The following is a 23135-nucleotide window of genomic DNA, read 5'->3' as shown; positions in this document are numbered from 1 at the left end:
AGCTTTGTTCGGATAAGTGCAATTCATTTCCACTTAAGCGATGAGGCATAAGAAAAGGCCAATTTTTACTTCGCCGCACTAATTATATTGGAAATAACTTCAGGTGAAAAAACAATGCACTTTTGCAAATTTTATTCGTTACGCTAAATTTTCCCAATTTCAACTTCCCAAACTTCCATAAAAATTAACTTTTATGAGATTTCACTTCCACTTATGAGATTTCAGTTTCTTATAAAAACGAAATTTGGAATGTAAACATTTTTTCAGTTAAGCCTAGTACTGACTTCGATTGTGCAGAAAAGGTTGCTAAACATCAATTAAATTTTATGAAATCTCACAATGTTTCCAATAGTGTTGCTAATTTGTTCAATTATAATTAAACTTTTTTATTTGGCGTGTAAAGAGTAGTTTTGGTAGAAAAGAGTTGTATGTTGACATGGTTGTTTTCATATGACTGTCAACCAAGCTAAAAACAATGTAGTCCTTGGAAAAACGACCTCCACTTACTGCACATGAATAAACTTACTCCCCCGGCAAACCAGAGTAGCTTTCTTCAAGTGTATCCTTAGCCATACTACCACTTCTTTAATCGCAAAGATCTCCACTTGATACACACTGCAGTGGTCGGTAATTTTCTCGATTAACAGTCCAAGATCTTCAGATTACACCCCAAGCCAACCTAGTCGTCCAGTTTGGATCCATCCATGTAGAAGTCAATGCAAATTTTGTTATCAGGGATATCGTAGTTCCAATAGATCCTATCAGGAATAGTGGTACAGTACTCTTTATCAATAAGCGGCACAGGCAGTGTGTAATCCATAATGCCTGGGAAATCGGGCATTGTATCAACTATAATGCAGTGACCGTAGGCGCCGCATGACCTAAGGGAAAGCTCCCTTAGCTTCAGAGCAGTGGTCGCAGCAATTTGTCTGGCCACGATGTCCAGAGGCATTGAAGGGCCGTCCACCAGACCACAACTCCTTCCTCTGCTGACCCTTCTTTTAATAAACTTTCTTACGATAGTATCGATGATAAAGTACAGGGTATTGTGGTGGTGCTGATATCGGCGGCAGAAGGGAGTGCTTCAAGAGCAGCACTGCATGTTATACTTAATCAGAAACCTTTGCACTTTTACGTGGAGAGCGTTGCGTTGAGTACAGTCTTCTGATTGGGAGAGTCAGGAACTCACGCTCTTCGGATTTTGGGCATTCGTTTGTTCTGTGGTTGGGCGACGGCGTAGGACGACTACTACATTGGTATTGCCGGACGGATCTTTCTTAGATTGTTGGAGTTTGTCTTCTCGGAGAGGTAGCTTTGGGCTGAGAGCGTCCCGAACTTCTCTGGTCCCTCTATCTACACGGATTGCTCCAAGTTGAATGAGGGAACTGGATCAGAGGTTTTTATTGAATTCCTAGGGATTAGAGAATCACATAGGCTTCTGGTCGGGTATATTGTCTTTCGTATACCTAATATCTCCATACAAAACATTTAAACTAAAAATTTTTGTGAACAGATTATTGTCATTGTTCGCTGCAATGTTGCTAGCAACATGTTGAAATCATTTTGTAAAAAGAACTTAGTATTATTTTGAAAAAATTTCGTAGTCATTTCACAAAAGTTTTTTATAGTGCGTTTAGAAAACTGTTCGGGCGAAAACTCAAAGTCAGTACTAGGCTTTAAGCGGAATTTTCAGTAATCAGATATTTCACTTAAGCGAATTCAGTTGCATTGAATAATACCAAAAATCAATGGTAATTTTCTACAACTTTCACTCAAGCCGGATTTTCACTTAAGCATATTAATATAAAGCGAATTCGAATGAATATGGGTCAAAATTTAGGCGATGAAAGGGTGACAAATGCGATCTCTACCTTGATTACAATAAAACCATAGACGGACAAACTGTACAGAAGCGTTTCGCGGACAGAAGCACATGGTTAAGTTCTGAGTTAAACCGTACATTTTATCACAGCCACAGAAATGGCACAGGGTACAGTTGATGTTTCAACCACATATTTCAACTAAATATGTACTTTGCTTACAATCAACAAGATTTGTTATTCGAAACAGCAAACAATTTTGCTAAAACAACAGTTTGGTTTGCTGATAAAGGGAAAGCAGACATTACTGCAACTGTTGGAGCAAACATACTGCTGCTCTGGCAAACATTTCGTACTGCTATTTCAAATAACAAAATTTGTTGTTTCAACTGCAAAAATTTTCTAAAATATTTAAAAAAAATATGTTGAAACTAAAAAGTTTTTTTTTTTAATTTTATGCTATTATATATCTTTGCATTTTAGGGTCGGACATGTATTTTGACTAGTTTGAGATTTTTTTACGACGGAAGTCAAGCTAATGGGCATGTTGCAGAAGAATATTTTAATTTGTAAATTATTACTAAAAGAAATTGCCTAATCAACAGATCCTTGTACACATAGGCACTGCGGCCATTGCTCTGTTAATGCCCACACTGTCATAGCTACTGGCTTTGTTGCTTGAAACACTCTATGGAATGTAAACAGCCACTGAGACACATTTCTCCATTTGCCTGCTGGTCAATATATCATTGAAGAACTTCCTTAAATCTAACTGTGTCAAAATTTTTTTGGGCTACTTATAAGAGGCACACATCTACATTTGCCTTTTGGACATTATCTCATTTAGGAAACTTCCGAAATCTGCCTGTGGAAAAATTTTTTTGGGTCTACCTACACTATTCCCTTCTTACACCCCGTCTTGCGAGGAAACCGATTTGTTTGGTTTTTCTGATATTTTCCCTTTGAACACAACAACAACAGTCCATCTCTCGTGTGCAGTATAGTAGAACAACAACAGTGCAAAGGTATTTTAAAAAGGGAAATTCTCAAATCAAAGCAATATGAGCAGTTGCCTATAAACACTTGCCAATTTGTCAATTTTTGCATGCTTTTTTATTAGAGCTCAATTTTGCTACCATTTTATATGAGAACCAATCCAACGACCGCTTGTAAGAAAGAGGCACTTTTCACCTTTCTGAGATATAATTTTTTTTTTTTCAATAACGACACTCCGTGTACTTTTGCGTTGCCTTAGGGCAACACCAGGGTGATCCGGGATAAATATACTTTTAGGACCTATTTGTTATATTCTTTATTGCACTTCCTACTATAGCACACGATCAGCCTGACCACATTTTGGTAGAGCCAGGTGGTACCATCTTGGAATTCAATCAACATTTTTAGTCGAATAGTCTTTTGTTTAGCCCATTAATCTGGCGCGATGGACCGGAATAGTAGTACGTTCTACAGGCAAATGGTCACGCCTCTGCAAAAGTCGAAATTCAAAGTTAAAGTAGGAAAACATTCATCGGCGCACAGTTCCAAAGGGGGACCTCCGTGGGCACTTAGCACAGAATCGTCACCTCCGATTACAGACTATTTAAGCAGTACTATGCCTCCGGGAAGCTAGTAATCCAAAACATGCCCTATAAGGGGGTTGACGTACTTTTGCCAAATGGGTATATTGCATATCCTTGGACAGCAATAGTACATGGAGAGTAAGCATGGTTTTCCGCCAACTAAACAGAAAGTCTAACGATGCTTTCCTTCCGGCCGAATTTTCTCATTCCTGGAAAGAGCATGAAACTGAAGGACTCGTATAAGTCCAACTTGTACCGCCTTCAATACTGCTGGCCGGGGATTGTTTTAGTGGTGAATGATGCATTTCGGACTGGATTCGAAGCCGCCCTTCCTCCAAACGTTCACTTGACAGTGTAATGGACCCATAATGCAACAGCACTCCTTCATCCCCATCTGCAAATTGCAATTTTTCCCATGAACATTCTACAATATTAAGCAATAGATTCAAACTTCTCACATATCATTAAATGCTATCCGAAAGCTTAATGATAAGAGGGCGCCATTTTATTGCCGAGTCCGAACGGCGTGCCGCAGTGCGACAACTTTTTGGGGAGTGCCTTACGAACGCAGCCAGTATAAAGAGGGGATACTAACAGCTGAAAATGTTTAAAATGTTTTCGTCGGGTTTCTAACTCAGACGTCAAGCTTCATATACGGATATTCTTACCTCTGCGCTACGGTGGCCTCCTTCGCGAAGAACTATTTGGCTCACCTTTGCTTTCTGCTGAGATTAAGACTTAACCTTTGCCTCTTTTCCTTAATTCGATATTGGCGTTGATCTAACCATGTCTCACCTTCCTCGATTAAAAGCAAAACTAATTTAAAAAACTTTTCATTCGATTTCGATAACATTTTATAAAATTACTATTTTTGACTCTTGTACACTACTTCTTCCAAAAAAAAAATAGTTTCAGAACATCATCTTAAGGCTGACTGAAGCAAAGTAAACTCTTCAGCAAACTTTCAATTATGCAATACAACCAACTTTGCAACTAAAATCTCCTTTACCAAGCACATCATAAACATTCAGAGCTCGTACAATTTTCCTCTGCATGATTTAAACAATTATAGCAACATTATTCACCTTTGGTACATTGATAAATGGCTATACAAATCCTACACTTGGATATCCTTTTTAAATTGCATAGTTTATGATTCACTACAATCAAACGTAACGTACACATACACACTGATACAAAAAAAAACGTAATATTTAATCATTTTAATTTAACCACAATTCCCCATGGGTCATACAAAAGTCCATGTCCAAAAGCCTTCCTTTGCCTTAGCTCCACAGCAAAAGGTGTTAATTTCAATAGTGCTTAGCACTCAATAAAAACCAAACAAGTTTTCTCAACTCCAACCAAAATACGCACGTACCACATACACTATGGATTCGTTACAAGCGTTACATACAACATTCCCATAATACGCATAAAAAATGCTATTATATTCTAATGCCAAAAGTGAGTCGGGCTAAGGGAAAACAAAAAACACAAAGAAACTATGAAATATATCACTTCATCTCATATGCAATGGGATTATTAAGAGTCGGAGAAAAAAATAAGGCCATACACGCACTAAAACGCCTATGGATGGTACAGCGCAAAACATATCCTGGAAAAAGTAAAAAACTAAAACTGAAATTGAAATGGCTTTGAGTGAACATATCTGCTAACAAATTCCTATAAAGCCTTGTAACGTAATATAGTTGCAGTAACAATTTTACCTACATACCTACCTGTTCATAGCTAAACGCTTACTAGGTTTTAATTTCGTAAATGGGAATAACGCTTTGCCTTGCAGCTTGCTGACGAGTGTGTGTCTTTGAGTATGTTGCACGTTTTTCCTTGGCCACTTTTCCCATAAAATGGTTTTGGTATACTCGAAAAATGGGTAGCGAATGTTTTTCCACACGCACGACACGTCTGTGTGTTAGTGCAATGTCTTGTCTCCTGGCCATAGTTGGCCATTAATTATTTACACTTCCATTTTGGATTGTAAACAATTTGCGATGGTTGATTCCTTTTTTTGGTCTGTCTCTGGCAAACTTTTCCTTGCATTCTCTTACTTTGGTTGGCGGTCAAATTGTAATCTCCAAAGAACATACATTGTGGCAATAATACAAGTTGACCAGAGATGGCAATGATGGAAAATGGGCTTTATATTTTTATACCCTACATCTGGACTGTAGTACATTGTCTTAAAACTTAGTGCATTTGTTTGTAATTCCCAAAAGGAATAGAGATGGAGCCAGAATTGGATCGCCTCAGAATCACTTTCTGATTGGATTTAGCAGTGTCCGTCTGCTCTCCGTCATTCTGTCAGTCCGTCCGTCTTCCTGTCCATGTTAACTTATATACAGAGAACATATCGCAATTTTTAACCGATAATCTTCAAATTTAGCACAGGCAAATTTGGCAAAGCTTATTATAATTGGAAGAAATCGGTTAAGCTCCCACATGTTAGTCCAATTTTGACTACTATTGCAATAATATGGTGATTTGCTAACCGATCTTCCCGAAGTTTGGCACCAAGGGTTCTCTTATGAGTTTTAGAAATACTGACGAGTTTTACTAAAATCGGTTCAAATTTAGATAAAGCTCCCATCTATATTTTCGTCCGATTTGGACTAATATTGCAATAATATGGTCATTTGCTAACTGATCTTCACGGAATTCGGCACACCTCGGATGACATTTGTAACTTCGTCCACGGTAAATTGTGATGGTTAACCATTTGCTCGGAGACCACGAATATGATGAATGGCCCTCATCCTAGCCTTGTCACTCTCGGGGTGCTCAATTAAAGGACGGTAGAACAAAATGTCGCATATGTTCGGGTCAGTCACAGTCAGGTTGGGGGGTATAATTATTTCGTCATTCCGTTTATAACACGTCGAAATATTGATCTGAGACCCACCACAGTATATATATTCTTGAACGTCTTGACATCCTAAGTCGATTTAGCCCTGTCCATTCGTCTGTCGAAAGCACTCCAACTTTCAAAGAAATAAAGCTAGGCGCTTGAAATTTTGCACGAATAATTCGTATTAATGTGAGTCGGTTGGAATGTAAGTGAGCTATATCGATCCTTGTTTTGAATAGCTGGCATATATTGGTTTATATGGATCTGGATCTTGCCGTATTGAGCTTGAGTACGCAATCCTTATCCGATTTGACTGAAATTTTACATACAGTTTGCTGTTCTAACTTCTAACCACTGCGCCAAGTATGGTTCAAATCGGTTCATACCCTGATATAGCACTCATATTAACCGACCTCCTGTCTTGAATTTTTTTAGCCGCTAGAGGGCGCAATTATAAAACGATTTGACTGAAATTTTGCATGAAGTGTTTTGTTTTTATTTCTAACAACTGCACCAACTATGGTTCAATTTGGTTCATAACCTGATACAGCTCCCATATAAACCGATTTCTGAAATTGACTTCTTGAGCCTCTAGAGGGCACAATTATTGTCCGATTTGTCTGAAATCTTGAACGAAGTGTTTAACTTTACTTTACTTGATTTTTTAATCGTTTTCTAAAATGGCACCAATAGATATTTCCATCGGAGAGGCATCTGGCGAATTGGGCAGCCATTGTATGAACAATATAAAGTGAGAAACATAGTTTTTTAAGCATTCTTGGATTCACACAGGTTTTTTATGGCGGTGCCAAATCTTCTTGGTACGTTCATGGTCTAGGACCGATATGTTGCGTTCCCACGGCTCAAACCAACTAACAAACGGTTTTCCAAATAATAATAACGCATTTACTTTGATGCCAGGCTCGGTGAAGACTACTAGAGGCCGGCCATCGGCGGTCACAGCTATTCATACCATCACTTGAGATGGAAAAACACTTCGGATGGCTGTTCTTAGGCTGAAGTTCTCTAACATGCTCTCTAACTAACACTGAGTTCGTTTTCAATATATGTTGCATACCTTCACGGGATATTTTTAGATGTTTTGGCATTTGATTGCCACTACCTTGCATTCCGTTGAATTCGAGCCTTCACTCGCCCAACCATTTCATATTTTATAAGAGTGTCTGTTGGGCCTCCATCACAGTGTTTGGCCACCAGTATCATTATAACTATTTATAGTGTGGTACACAATAATTTTGTTCACTTTGAGGAGTTTAAGTTCGCCAACAATAAGCATATATTTTCACGCCAAATATATCGTAATCACACTATTACACTTGAACTCCATCACGAATAACTTTCTTTTTAAATAAACTCAAAACCAAGAATTTTGGGTGGCTTTTAAACAATGCAATAAGCTGTAAATAAAACAAATGTCATGTAGCTATCATTTATAGTATGACAGATATACAAGTGTGAACTTGGCAACAGTTCGTGTCAGCTACCCTTTTAGGATATCAATTTGGTTATTTGTTATCACGATGACAATCTGCAGTCCTGTTGAGCGCATATCTTCCAAAAGAATAATTCAAATTTCAATAATTGTCCAGAAGCTGAAACTTGCGATTATAAGAGCCTGTAAGACACAGTTCTTATTTAGCTGATATTCGATGTCATAGCAAAAATGTTGTTGCTATAACATTGAACATCTGACATCCAAATATGCTCTGCGTTGGTTCATTAATTGACATATCTTCCTTGAGTAGTTCTTCTTTTTGAACTCCATGATCTCCAGAACATAAATTTCCCTCACTTTCCAGAAATTCAGTGTTTTGTAATGGCTTCCAACAATAGTGTCATGTACGGTCCAAATTGACCCATAACCTAATATAGCTCCCAATTCGACTTAATGGGACCTCTAAGCAGCGCCATTATTATCCGATTTGACTGGGTATGTTTTTATTTACCATTTTTGGCTATGTTGTGATATAAAAGAAATCTCCCATCGACATCCCTATTTCCATAGCTTAAAGTATTTCGCGGTTTTAAATTCTTTCGACCGACTTTTTAAATTCATGCATTTAACTAAAATCAAAGAAAAAAATACAAGAAAAACTGAATACCAAGTCAAGAAACAGTTGCGTCATTTAATTTTAGTTAATGCCTAAAAGAGATTAATATTCATCTCATGCGTATCAGTCATTTGGTATCTTAACTCATTGAAGATAAAAGTAACGAATGGCAAAAAAAACCAAGAAAAGAGAAGACTAAGGCAATACTGCCTGGCAAGTAGCAGCAATGGATGCCAGGCGCTCGCTTTTCCAACACCATGCCATGCCAGGCAATGGCATCTTTTATTGTAATCAGGCGGCATATTGCGTTTGACCACCACAACAGCAACATCACAATTTTAAGCCTAACTTTGATAAATTTCCAAGCTGCGGTTAGCCTGACATTTAGATAAATTTATAGTCTAGCCAGCATATTGGCTGATATTTGATTGTGAATTGCAATCTAGCCAATAAAAGGGGATTTTTTTTTTTTCATCGGCATCACTTGCACGCATTTGTTCCAGCAAAATTTTGCAATTACTTTGCTCTACAGCAAGAAAAAACAATATATCTTAGCTTATTATTTGTGCTGTCCACACAGTTAAAGGTGAGAGGGAGGGGGGAGCTGAATTTATTTAAGCGTTTGTGGGATTTATTACGGCGCAGCATGGCTGTTGTCTCAACGCAACAGGTTTTAGCAACTTCTTCTCAACATTTCTTTCATTTTTTTGGAAGTTAAATTTGCACAAATTTTTGAGAGTTTTCCTTTTTGATATCATTCATCATTTTTCGTTCCCCTTTTTTTGATTTAAATTTTTTCGATAAACATTTTTCTTTAATTAACAATAAATAAACATTGAAAAATGCAACAGCGAGCGTCATTTGAAGAAATTCCTTCACACATTTTTCTAGCATAGATGCAAGATGACGACGTGAATGTTGATGATGATGATGGGCTTCTTTGCATATCAGGGCCTATGAATCTAACTCCCCGGCTGACAGTCTTTACGGGCTGCTGTGTTACAATTTTGATTTCAGTTTAGTCATCCATACTATGGCCCATGCATGAATGCTGTTGATGGTGATGCATCGCACTTGCCCCGTCGTATCTATCATCGTTTGCTCATCATCAGTCACACAAGTGGCGCCATTGTTTGCGATGAATACCCGATATTCATTGACTCGCTCGGAAATTTTGTTTTGTCTACACTGGCCGCCAGCCTGGGTGTTGAGGGAGGCTTTATAAGCTTTTATTAACTTTGCAACGATATACAATGGACTTTATTTGTCGATGTGCATTCACATTAGAGTGAGTGTTGTCTAAGAATGGAACATTTAATCGATTTTGAATGAGAATGAAATTTGAAAACATTTTTATGAAATTTGAAAAAATTTTTATGATTTTCTATTCTAGAAGCCGAACTCAGAATAGGTTTGCAAGCGACTTGACCTTCTGCGTTTGTCCAATTCTAACGTTGAGATTCAGTTGTCTTCCTCCAGTTGGTCTTAACATCGAAATTTTGGCGATCTTCATTCCGTTGTGACACCTCGAACTAAAGGTCCAAGGCTATATAAAGTTATTGACCGATATGGACCGTACTTGTCATGGCTGTTAAAAGTTATAGAAAAATACCGCCTCCAAAATTTCATATAAATCGAGTAATAATTGCGCTTTCCAAAGGCTGAGAAACTTAAATCGGGAGATCGGTTTATATGACAACTACAATATATCAGGTTATCAACTGATTTGAATCATACTTAGCACAATGGTTGGAAGTGATACCAAAACACCACGTACAAAATTTCTCAATATCGGTTTGTAAGGCAGCTATATCAAAATATGGACCAATTTGACTCATCTACAATCCCATCCGACCTACACTAATAAGAAGTACTTATGCACAATTTCAAGCGCCTAGCTAGATCGATCTTAGACGAGTATTTTGAGGTGTTACACACGGAATGACGAAATAAGTATACCCCCATCCTATGGGAGAGGGTATAAAAATATGGTAAGTATCGATATTTGGTCGCTTCTAGGATTTGGCGTAGTGTAAAACTCTGGTCCATAGTGGATTTGCAACAACTAACTGATAAAGCTGATGTTAGATTTTAATTTCTCACGCCATACCCTATGGGAGAAGCTGGAGACATATAGTTGGCACATTTTGTCTTGTCTGCTTTCTCTTGTACTCGACATAGAATGCTGAGGTTCCAAGCGTCGGTTATGTGTTCTACTAGCCAGATTGCGCAGACGATTTGATGCCTATACTGCTGGTGACTCATTGTCTCCTGCTGCTGATATTCGGCTCCTGCTGTTTTGTTATTCTTCAGCCGAGTTACTGCTACTTTGTCCTCATTCTGACTAGGCTACATATATTTTATTTTGTCTTCAAAGATTGTTTTGTGAATCCTCGTTGACGTCAATAGCGGATTGAAATAACTGGAAATCGTAGGAGGCTAAGCTTATAGGGTTGATCAGCATTTTTAGATGATCTAGAGAGTATATATTTTATGGATGTATCACAAAGGGTATAACGAATTGGTTGTACTTCTTATCCTAGGTATAACAATTGTGTGGGCCCTAAAATGATGCAATATAATACTCAGAGGCCACCGTTGGTTGGCAAGTCCGCCCAATGCCTGGGTTCAAGTTCCGGCGTGAAAATCCATTAAATGTTCAGCGGTGGTTATCCCTTTACTAATGCTGGCTACTTTTGTGAGGAATCACGCCATGTTAAAACTTCTCTACCAAGTGGTGTCGTTAAGCGGAACGCCGTTCGGGCTCGCATAAAAAAGGAGGCCCGTTATTATTGAGCTTTTACTTCAGTGTGAACATAAGGCACCAACAAACTCTCTCCATCCAACTTTATCGTTGGCTGATGTCTGCTCTATTCTAATGGTAAAAAAATTCTTCATAGTAAATTAAAAATAAGTAAAAGCGTGCTAAGTTCGGCCGGGCCGGATTTTATATACCCTCCACCATAGATCGCAATTGTCGAGTTCTTTTCCCGGCATCTCTTCTTAGGCTAAAAAAAAACGATACAAGAAAATATAAAAGGATATGGTCCAGTTCGGACCACAATTAAATTATATGTTGGAGACCTGTGTAAAATGTCAGCTAATTCGAATAAGAACTGCGCCCTTTGGGGGCTCAAGAAGTAAAATAGAGAGATCGATTTATACGAGAGCTGTATCAGGCTTTAGACCGATTCCGACCATAATAAAAACGTATGTTGATGGTCATGAGACCGTCGTACAAAATTTCAAGCAAATCGGATAATAATTGCGCCCTTTAGAGGCTCAAGAAGTCAAGATCCCAGATCGGTTTATATGGCAGCTATATCAGGTTATGAACCGATTTGAACCTTATTTGGCACAGTTGTTGAAAATCATAATAAAATACGTCATGCTAAATTTCAGTCAAATAGGAATTGCGCCCTCTAGAAGCTCAAAAAGTCAAGTCCCCAGATCGGTTTATATGACAGCTTTATTAGGTTTTGGTCAACCATACGTATCACAATTGTTGGATATCAAAACAAAATACTTCGTGAAAAATTTCATTCAAATCGGATAAGAATTGCGACCTCTAGTGGCTCAAGAAGTCAAGATTCAAGATCGGTTTATATGGCAGCTATATCAGGTTATTGACTGATTTGAACCTTACTTAGCACAGTTGTTGAAAATCATAGCGAAACATTCCATTCCAATCGGATAAGAATTGCGCCCTCTCTAGGCTCAAGACGTTAAGACCCAATATAGGTTTATTTGGCAGCTATATCAGGTTATAGGCCGATTTGAACCATACTTGGCACAGTTGTTGAAAGTCATAGCGAAACACGTCGTGCAAAATTTCATTCCAATCGGATAAGAATTGCGCCCTCTAGAGGCTCAAGAAATCAAGACGCAAGATCGGTTTATATGGCAGCTATATCAAAAAATTTACCGATATGGCCCATTAGCAATTCCAACTGACCCACACTAATAAGAAGAATTTGTGCAAAATTTCAAGCGGCTAGCTTACTCCTTCGAAATTTAGCGTGCTTTCACAAACAGACAGACGGACGGACAGGGCTAGATCGACATAAAATGTCACGACGATCCTTTATATATATATATATATATATATACTTTATGGGGTCTCCGACGAATATTTCGAGTAGTTACAAACAGAATAACGAAATTAGTATACCCCCATCCTATGGTGGAGGGTATGAAAATGTATCTTAGTATATAATTCCGTATGAGTTTATCCTGTTGTATCAAAGTATTGGCCTACATCTAATGTACATTCACATTGAATAATTTTCCGAAAATTGTTAAGTATTTACTTAAGTTGCCATCAATCATCTATTATTACAATATTGTATGATGTATAGGATGCACTAGCTCTTCTAGCTATCAACACTTTGTAATAAACACTTGAACAATTCCAAAAAAGTGAACTATAAACAATTGATGATTTTTAAACAGGTTGTTGAAATGTTAGACATATTCGATTATTCAATGTTCTTCAATAATGGAATTGATGAACATATAGAATAAAACTAGGAGGCCATCAAGATTAACAATTTCAGTTGAACTACAAAATTTTAAATAAAAAATATTATGAACATCTTATTCCAAATGTACTAATAAGCGGACCTGAACCCAATACCCCTATAAGCTTAATATAACTACACATCTTATTCCTCAGTTAAGGTAGTCATAATCAAGTTTTTAGAAAGTCCAGTTAATAGAAAGCCTACAAGCCTTAAAAAGTTTACTTTCATGCCTGGTTTTTTATTCACTCACAACATAACCCAAATGGAAACAAAAATGGAACTATTGTTAATCAAGAAAACTTAACTATACAGCAAGTAAATTTTCACCAAATCAGGCCTTTAATGAAGAGGCCTGTTTGAAAGTATACATCTATATATTACAATGTCTCGTCAAAATTTTAATTCATTTAGCAAAGAATAGATTTCCAATTAAGTCAACTTTAATCTGGAAATTGGTTTATATAAATTCCATATTTAAAATTAAACCTATGTGTACCGTTTTCCGCATTAACTCAATGCACTCTCCCAAGTCTCATCGAAATGGGATTGAAAAAAGTTTACACAGAAAAAACTAAAAATCGGTTTCAATCACAAAATTAATTGATCTAATTAATGTTTTAATTGAAACTGTTTCAATCACGAAAATAATAATATCAATCACCGATTTTGAAGGAGTAATTGAAACAAAAATTCAATCAAAAAAAAAAGTTTATTCAATTTAGAAAATGATTGAAATTTTTAGGAGATTTGTTTTCGGTGTAGGTTCGCTCGAGAAGTCAAGTTATGAAAGTGGTGTTAAAGAGGCCTGTTTTTCACATTTTTATACCCTTCTTCCGCTCCCCTGAACATAAACAAATCTATCGTTGAACCATACATGTAGGGAATTGTATATTACATTGGAGCTTTCATACAATGACAGCCACCAATTGCAATTTGTTTGCACACTCCCGCCGGCGTAAGATGGTAAATAAATAATATAGTCTTGAACATGAAAAATATTATAGGACAACAAGAACAACAATGGCAATGTCTGTAGGTGCAGTAATAAAAGAAATAAACATACATAAATAAGGAAAACAGTGGTTTAAAGTCGAAAATGATTACAACGAAATATATATACAGAAAATTAGTGATAAATGCTAGAAAGTTAAAAGTTTTTACAAAACATGTTACGAAAGTTAAGGGGACCTGGAAGTTAGAAAACAATTGCAGCGGTGGTTATCTCTTTACTAATACTTGCGACATACGTTAGGCATTTGGTCAAACTCCATTATAGCCAAATCGGATAAGAATCTCGCCCTCTGAGGGCTCAAGAGGTCAAGATTATATGGGAGCTATATTAAAATATGGACCGATATGGTTCATTTACAAACCCAACCGACCTACACTAATAGAAATCCTAGCTTTCCTACTTCACAAGCATAATGCACCTCATTTAACTAAACTACTACCTGGCACCGGAACCGACTATGATGAGGGCTTTCAGGATTCGTTTTCCTGGGAGAGATGAATGGAAGGCGATTGCTGTGTTTGAGGAGGATAAGACCTCGATCTTCATTGATGGCTCCAAGATCGAGTCAGGGACTAGTTTGGGGGTCTACTCCGACTCACTCAATATCGGCATGTCTCTGAAATTACCGGACAAGGGTACGGTCTTTCAGGCAGAGGTCTGTGCCATTACAGCAGCCGAAAGGGAAGTTCTGGTAAGGTATTTACCACCCTCAAAATTCAGGATTTATGTGGACAGTATGGCAGCGCTCAAGGTCTTGGAGTCGAGGGCAATGAGGTCGAGGTGTGTGGCGGATTAGTTGGAATCCCTGGATAGACTCAGAGTTCACAATGTGACGCTGATATGGGTTCCCGAACATGAGGGATCCAGAGAATGAGGGGGCGGATGAATGTGTTCGTCTGCGCCGGGTGAATCAGTCGCTGGTTTTGCCTGCGTGCCATTTGTCGAGCTACTGAACACTGCTGAAGAGATGGCAACAGCGGTGGTGGTGGCAAGATGGGACCCGGCGGATGGTTGCCGGACAACTTAGGCGCTCTGGCCTGTCATCGATCGGAATAGGACGAAGGAGTTACTGGCATTCGATAAGAGGTCAATTAGTACTTTACAAGGGGTCATAACCGCATGGAAATACCGCTCAATGACTTCTGCAGGAGTTGCCTCAATGAGGATGAGGAGGAAACTATTGAGCACTTACTATGTTCATGTCCGGGTCTGCAAGGATGCAGGCTCTCCATTATAGAGAACCGGATCTTGCGAACATACCTCTGGGAGATCTCCTGAGATTTGTTGACGAGACGGAATGGTTCCGTCGGGGGGTGCCATAAGCTCCAGCGAAGGCACATCCGTGCTTGCTTTGTTTCTCCCTTCCTCCTGTTTTTTTGTTATTCGTGTATTACCTTTGGATATGGTTCGAGGTCTCACATATTCCATCTCTTTCTTTCTGGGGAATCACAACGGGCCAAACTGGCCAGAAAATTCAAAATCCCTAATTGCTTAGCATTACATGGCCTTTCGTTGGTTCAAGTATCGTGTCTGTTCCTAATTGCCGGATTCTGTTAGCCGCGAAAGTCTGGCATGGACATAGGATATGTTCCAACGTCTCGTCATTTTTTCCACATGCCCTAACAATGCAAATGCGAGACATATATTTTCACTTTACTCATTGTGTACTGTTCTAATTCCATAACCATACTCAAATGTACCTTTTCGATGGATAACAGAATATTTTTAGTCCGCCAACGTACTTTCTGGTGCCATCCAGATGAAAAGGGACTAACGTCTCTCACTTCTTCTAATGCCAAAAGGAAAAAGTAAGCTAGTATCATGTTTCTATTTTTACATAAACTAGGGCATTGACAAAGAATATGAAAACTATCCTCGGAGGCCTCGATATCATAACACCACCTACAGATGTCATAATATCTAATATCAATACGCAACATATGTTTACTTAACTTATTATATTCCCTTACAATGCCGATAACCATATTCAGATGTGCTTTTTCGATTGCCAGACTATTTATATATTCGATTTGAAACGTTTGTCCTACAGAAGATTTGTTTGTTCACATTCGGCTGTTCTGCATAAGTGCGCCTGCAGTCCTAAGTGACCCGAAAGCCATGATGACCTCCCTCTTTTTTTCTATCAGTAAAAGCCTCGTCTTTTCACGATTCGGATCTCCCCTTAGGATTTACGTCGTCGTACCGACTGTTTTTCTGTTCACCAGTGGAACGTTCGTCGCCCACGCCCTTATCATCACCCGAAAGTCTTCACATTTAGCATGTTTACTGAAAGCTGTCTTCTGGCCCCTCCTCCCCTTAAGTGTGCATCATTCGCTCAATAAATGGATACAACGAAAGTTGTGAAAGAAGTGAAAGTCTTTTGAGCCGCTAAATGAAAAAAGCGTTTGATGAAATCTAGTTCAGTTTGTGTACTTCTGTGATGCTTTCTATTGAACTATATTACCTGATTTTTAACAACTAGTTCAATTGAGAAAATGCATGGGTAGTTGCAAATCAAGAAACTCATTACGTAACTGGGATCGAGTGTATGGTTTATATGGGAACTGTATTCAGTTTGAGGGCACCGTGGCGCAAATGTTAAAATCCCGGCGTGAACATTAGAAACATTTTTAATAACTAAAGCTGGCGACATTTGTGAGGTATTCGGCCATGTTAAAACTTTTCTACCAAGTGGTTTCGCTGTTCAGACACAGCATAAAAAGAAGGTTCCATATCATTGAGCTAAAACTGTAATCGCACTCATTGATAATTATTATTCCCTGCTGCTTACGCGGTTATAGACCTTCATGGATCATCTTTGACTCGAATGTTTAAAGCCATTACATTAAATCGGGAGATTAATTTGTATGGGAGCTTTATCTCGTTAGAGCCCGCTTTGCACCAAATTCGATATGAATTTTGGTAGACATAATAAATGTTAAGAAGCAAATTGCGCCATACAATGGCTCAAGAAGTTATATCAATATACAATACACTGCGACAATATAGTATACACTGCGAAAAAATAAATGTGGCAGCATAAAAACAACTTTTTATTTTTGTTTTCTGTCAATGATTTAAATCTAGAAATCATCATACTTATCAATGAAATCTTATTTACGAAAATTTATCTTCTTGGTTTTCCTTTTACATTACTCCCCTCTATTTGTAAAGATTTCCTTTATTTTGTAATAACCTTTATGAGCCCTTCCCTTCCAATTTTCCAAATTATAAAACTATTCTCTTTTTTTCTTAAATTACAGATAGACGTAAGTTAAAAATCAATATTGCTTTAACGGAACGGGCTTATCAGTCATCACGTAAAATCGTAACGTATTGCCTTACTACTTCTAATATTTTCCTATAACGACTGTTCTGCTAAATTAAATATTTTTTTCCTAGGTTTTTTTATAACAGATGTCACTTGTATTTGTAGTTAGTACTAAAAGTTCGAGTAAGTGCTGCGTTACGACTTTACGTGGTGACTAATCGAATATAATTACACACCAGATTCTATATAAAATTGTAAAATTATATAAAGAAAAGCAAAATCAAATGTTTATTACTAATACACTGTAGATAAGAATTTCCATTAAAAAATAAATAATATATGCTTCTTTGTAGCCGAAACCACTAATATTTTGTCACTTGTTTCGTTGGCCAAATTTTTGAAATCAGATGATTTTATAGGGGGAACAAAACCAATTTAGTAGAGGGGAAAAAGCTGATTTCAATGACTAGGCAAAATAATCGAGTGGTAAAATGTTAGTTGTTTTTGAAGTTAGTTTCATAGAAACAACAACGTACAATGAGTGGAAGTATCAACAGCATTCAGAGCATCGGTCAGAAGACGTCTTGGGCAGCAGTTGGAGGACTTATTGAGCCTTATTTCAAAACAAAAGTGTACTCTACACCGTACTAGAGCACCTCAATCGATTTGGCAAAGGTGTTGAGGAAGATACAGTAACCACTTTCCTAACTTCTATAAGTTCTTTGCTATGAAAGCATTCTTTCTATTCTTTGCATAGAAAGCATTGAATATGATCTCGAGCTAGAATATGTTCGGAAAAGATTTTAAAGATCAAAGTAAAAGAGCGCAAACAGGGGTTTGTTTCTGCCTATATGAATAGTATTGTGGTTCCGCCATGTCAATTAATCGCTTTTATTTCCGACATTAGAGTTGGTACTCTATTCGGGTTTTCACGTGGCCAACTGTCAAACTCCATATAAAAAAGACGTATAAGCTTAAAACATTTGAATTAAATAAATAAATGCAATTTTAAGCTAATGTCTTAAAAGGAGGTCTTAAAACAATTTACACTAGTGTAATATGAATGTGAGATTTAGTTTGTACTAAAACAAGTAAAAGCGTGCTAAGTTCGGCTATTGGCAAAAGATAGGGGTTTAGACCAAGTGTCATGCATTGGGTTTATACTGCAGTTGTCAGACCTATAATGCTATATGGTGTTGTGGTCTGGTGGACGGCTCTTCAAAAGTTCACCTACTGCTCCATAGTTAACCGGATCCAAGGGATGGCTTGTTTATGCATCACAGCCGCACTGAAGACGACACCATCTGATGCACTGAATTTAATGCTACATCTTATGCCTCTGGACATTGTGGCTACCCAAATTGCAGCGACCACAGCCGTGAGGTTAAGGGTGCTTTCGCATTGGTCATGTGGCGACACTGTGTTATTCTCGATACAACATCCGATGTTCCAGGCAGCCGATTGGAACTACGATATCTCTGGTAACAGAAGTAACATACTCTTCTACACGAATGATTCCACATGAAACGAACAGGTGGGCTTTGGGTATACCCTAAAGATCTAGAACTGGTCATTATGGTTACCCGACCACTGCAGTGTGTATCAAGCAGAGATCCCTGCACTTAAGGTGGAATGGCTAAGATATAATGTCATTTCGACCATTGGCATAAATATCTTCTCAGACAGCAAGGCAGCCATTAAATCCCTGGAGAACGTTTTTCTGAACACAAAAACCGCTCTCGACTGCCGCAGATCTCTCAATGAGATGGCTGAACAGTTCAAAATTCACCTGTTCTGGGTGCCGGGTCACAGAGATATCCCACGGAATTGTAAAGCGAACATTCTCAATTTGTAGGGCTTTTTAAAGCAATCTGGATGGTTCAACGGTGGGAACTAGAAGGCATTTTCCTTCTTCTGTTCCTAAGGTATTACAATTGACGAAAATGTCTAAGTGAGTCTGATGGCAGACTGCCACTTAAACCTAACCTATGTTCGGCCGTGCCGAATCTTATATACCCTCCATCATGGAACGCATTTGTCAAGTTCTTTGCCCAGTATCTCTCAAATCAACATATAACAAAAAAATATTTTAAATTACTGTACAGCTTTAATGACTATACAAATAATGTTTTTATTTATAAAAGCCTTTAAGGAAAAGTACCCCATTTTCATGCAATATTGCCTTACAAAGACAACCAAGCCAGTTTTTTGTTTTTTATTCCATTTTAAATAGTTTAGATTTTAGATTTTCATTGGCAATTCAATCTAGGTCTGGCACCTTGTACATATCAATGATCTTGGCACAAATTTCCTGCCTGACCATGAGGACCTCCACGATTCTCTGAAGTGGGTTTTTTTATATTCAAGACTTCTTCATTATGCCTTCACATTATCACTGATGATGAACACCATGAACGGTATACGATTTTTAAATGATTTCGTTTCACTTTGCGCTTCATTAAAAAGGCGGGCGGATGCGCGGTTGGTCTCCTTTGCTGCTTTGGGTTTTGTTTTTTGTTTTTCTGCTTAGGCTCCTCAACCAACATCCAGACGATGATCCTTTGGCGAACACATTCAAGCCGCCTTCTTCATCGAGATGAAGGTAAGCTTTTATCATGAGCTCAAAACGGGGTATGTAAAAAAAAAACTATTTTTGCAAACTCATCTCGTATGACAACAACACATTTACACATAGAACCGGCAAATGTGTGTTGAAGGGGTTTCAGTGAAGCTGGTAGAAATCGCTTCGCTTATAACCTCCAACAATATCGTCATCTTCTCATCGTCAGCAGCATCGCTACAACCTTAGCTCACCTAATAAATAAGAAAAATAAAATTAAAAGATTCGTTTAATTTTTTTCTTTTTTGCTTTCTGTGGCACCTTTGCACACACAAAAAAGAGACCACAAAAAAACAAAGCTGAAACCATTCAGAAAATAAAAACACAAATCGAGTTCTTCCCAAACTGGTTTGCCGGGCTTTCAAAGCCGATACAAAATTGTTTAGAGTGTTGTTTGCGGTTATTGTTGCTGTTGTTGGTGTATTTAATTTTTGACATGTTAGCCGCCATATTGAATATGTTTTAAGGTTTTTTGTACTCTTCTTCTTCCTCTTCTTCTTTTCGTTTTTTTTTTTTTTTTGTTAATTTAACAACAAACCTCATACAGTGATCAACAACGAACGCCAACTGATTGTCTGCCTGGGGTGGATCGATGACTGGTAACGGCATGAGGGGGAGAGAGGGAAGGAAGGTGGTTAGAGGGGGCTACAATGGTTTTGAAAAGAAGTCAGTCTGTGTTAAACTAATTTATCTTTAACAGGCAATCAAAACATCATCGTCATAGTAGTCGTCGTCGCAATAGTCTTCGTCATCAGCCTCATCGCCAGCAGGAGAAGCAACAGCACCCGTACCAGCCACCTCGCACCAGTTCCCCAGCACCAGATTTGATGAGAGAATTTAACAACCATCTTAAAATATGATTTACTCCATACATTTAGCAGAGTAGAGAAACCAAATTCGCATAAAGCCAACTCGGTCATTTAACGAACCATTTCACAAACACACATCCATTCATTGGCAGGGCCTTTAAAATGTAGGCAGCAATGTCATGGCAACAGCCACACCAAATACAGTAGTCAATAATTATTACTTTTTTTTCTGTTGTATTTTTCGTCTTTTCTCAAATTTGCATATTAAATACTGAACAATTAATTCCCTTTTAATTTATAGCAGTAATATGATGGAGAGTACGGGTTATAGGGGTAGTGGGGAATAATAACAAGTGACCGACTTCCCTCCTTCTTAATTGGTTGTTCATGAATTTTCAATGAACACGTTGATTGAGCTTTTCTTTCCGATTTCAATTTAGCAAATGAATAAATTTGAAATACGTCATGCATTTTAGAAATCGTTGTTTATTTAAAAAGTTAATTGAAAAACTAAATTATAGTAACTGTTGAAACAATATGCTCAGAAAACTAAAGTCTATCTATCTAAGGTGAAATCAAGATTTCAAATTGTTTTCAGATTTTTAAATTCATGATGGAATTTAACAGCGTAATTTTGGGAGCATGGGGGACAACTAGGCATGTGGGATTGATGAAGAGACGTTGGAACATACCCTATGTCAATGCCCGGCTTTCGCGGCTAACAAATTTCGGCAATTACGAGCGGATACGATACTTGAACCAAAAAATTTCCGGCATAGATTTCTTCGGGGTTATTTTGAGGATTTGGAGCGTACAACAATCCGATTAATGGCTTAGATGTTTGTCCATACTGGCATAAGAATCCGCACCCTCTATTCAAGATTACCTAACCTAACCTTCAGGATAGTCGTAACAGGATTGTGATCACGTTTATCTAGATAAAATCATGAAAATGTGGGGGCAAACAAAATCAGCTGAGATGTCATATAATGCCTGGCATGGTGAATGAGTATATCTCTGAACTAACTGAACGAACTATTTCAAGTAAATGAAGTGTACAGTTTCTTAAACAATTACAATTGCTCAACACTATTTAAAGTTGCTGAGTATAGCTTACTAGTAAAAATAATTATTGCTGTGGGAGCACTAGGTGAGAGTATGAGAGATAAAAGTTGGATGTGTGAAAGATAGAGCTAGCTGATGCGGTGGGGTGTTGTACTTGGTTTTTTATACCCTACACCACTATTGTGGTACAGGGTATTATAACTTAGTGCATTTGTTTGTAACAACCTAAAGGAAGGGAGATAGACCTGTTGATAAGTATACCGATCGACTCAGAGTCACTTTCTGATACGATTTAGCTATGTCCGTCCGTCTGTCCATGTTAATTTGTGTACAAACCACAGGTGGCAATTTTCATAAAATCGTCTTCAAATTTGGTACGGGCAAGTTTTTCGGCCTAGAGATGAAGCCTGCTGAAATTGGAAAAAATCGGTTCTGATGTTGATATAGCTCCCATATCTATGTTCTTCGGATTACCAGTAATAATGCAATAAAAAGTCAATTGTTAACCGATTCTCTTGAAATTTATTGATAAGGATTTTTTCTTGACTCTCGAAATTACTGGTGAATATCGTAGAAATCGGTTCAGATTTAGATATAGCCGCCATATATGTATATCGCCTTATTTTCATCCCTAGAACCACTGCAAGCGCATTTATTGACCAAACTTGCCAAAAACTTTGTGCAACGCTTTCCTCGACGACTACCACAATATCTATAAAGTTTGGTCAAAATCGGGTCAGATTTAGCCCGCATATATATGTTCGTCCTATTTTGAGAAATGTTGCAAAAAGTGCTCATTTGTTAACCGATTCAGATTTAACAGGTCAGATTTAGATATAGCCCGCATATATATATTCGTCCTATTTTGAGAAATGTTGCAAAAAGTGCTCATTTGTTAACCGATTCTCTTGCAATTTGGCAGGAAGGATTTTCTTATGATTCTTAATATTACTGGTGAATTTCATAGAAATTGGTTCAGATTTAAATATAGCTGCCATATAAGTATACCTCCCGATTTTCACTTCTAAAGCCACTGCAAGCGCATTTATTGACCAGTCTTGCCAAAATTGTGCACAACGCTTTCCTCGATGGCTACCACAATATCTAAGAAGTCCGGTCAAAATCAATTTAGATTTAGATGTAGCTCCCATATATATGTTCATCAAATTTTGGGTAATTTGAATTTGATGTCATTTGTCAACTGTAGTTATTACATTTTGAACATATTTGCTTACTCCAATTTTGATACAGGGATTTCAATAACCCATCTGAAAACATCCGCCGAGGTCCATCAAAATTGGTTCAGAAATAGATATAGCTCCCACCAAAAATACTCCCTCCCTCCTCTAATAATCCTCCTCCTTTAAAAGCCTTTCAAAAGAAAAAGTAGTATGATTGGAATAATATTGAACTCTTGGAAGGTATTCAAGTGTAGAGTAAGATTTTTGATTTCAAAATCGGGAGTAAGCGTGAGCCGATCGCGACAAAATGAGA

The 23135-nt window shown here is 37.8% G+C and overlaps 1 protein-coding gene and 1 long non-coding RNA gene across 2 annotated transcripts in view; one reads left to right on the top strand and one right to left on the bottom strand.

The window, feature by feature from the left end:
- Nucleotides 1-23135, top strand: part of LOC106081754 (homeotic protein Sex combs reduced) — a 141253-nt gene that overhangs the window by 70093 nt on the left and 48025 nt on the right. The window lies entirely within an intron of this gene.
- LOC106081755 (uncharacterized) lies at nt 3644-4189 on the bottom strand. The gene is made up of 3 exons (XR_001220408.2): nt 4069-4189; nt 3859-3997; nt 3644-3794 (listed from the first exon to the last, which is right to left on the bottom strand). It is a non-coding gene; the product is annotated as an uncharacterized LOC106081755 (long non-coding RNA).

The sequence above is a fragment of the Stomoxys calcitrans genome, chromosome 2 (genome assembly GCF_963082655.1).
Source record: "Stomoxys calcitrans chromosome 2, idStoCalc2.1, whole genome shotgun sequence".
In the NCBI taxonomy this organism is placed as follows: domain Eukaryota; kingdom Metazoa; phylum Arthropoda; class Insecta; order Diptera; family Muscidae; genus Stomoxys; species Stomoxys calcitrans.
This window is presented reverse-complemented; position numbering and strand designations above follow the sequence as displayed.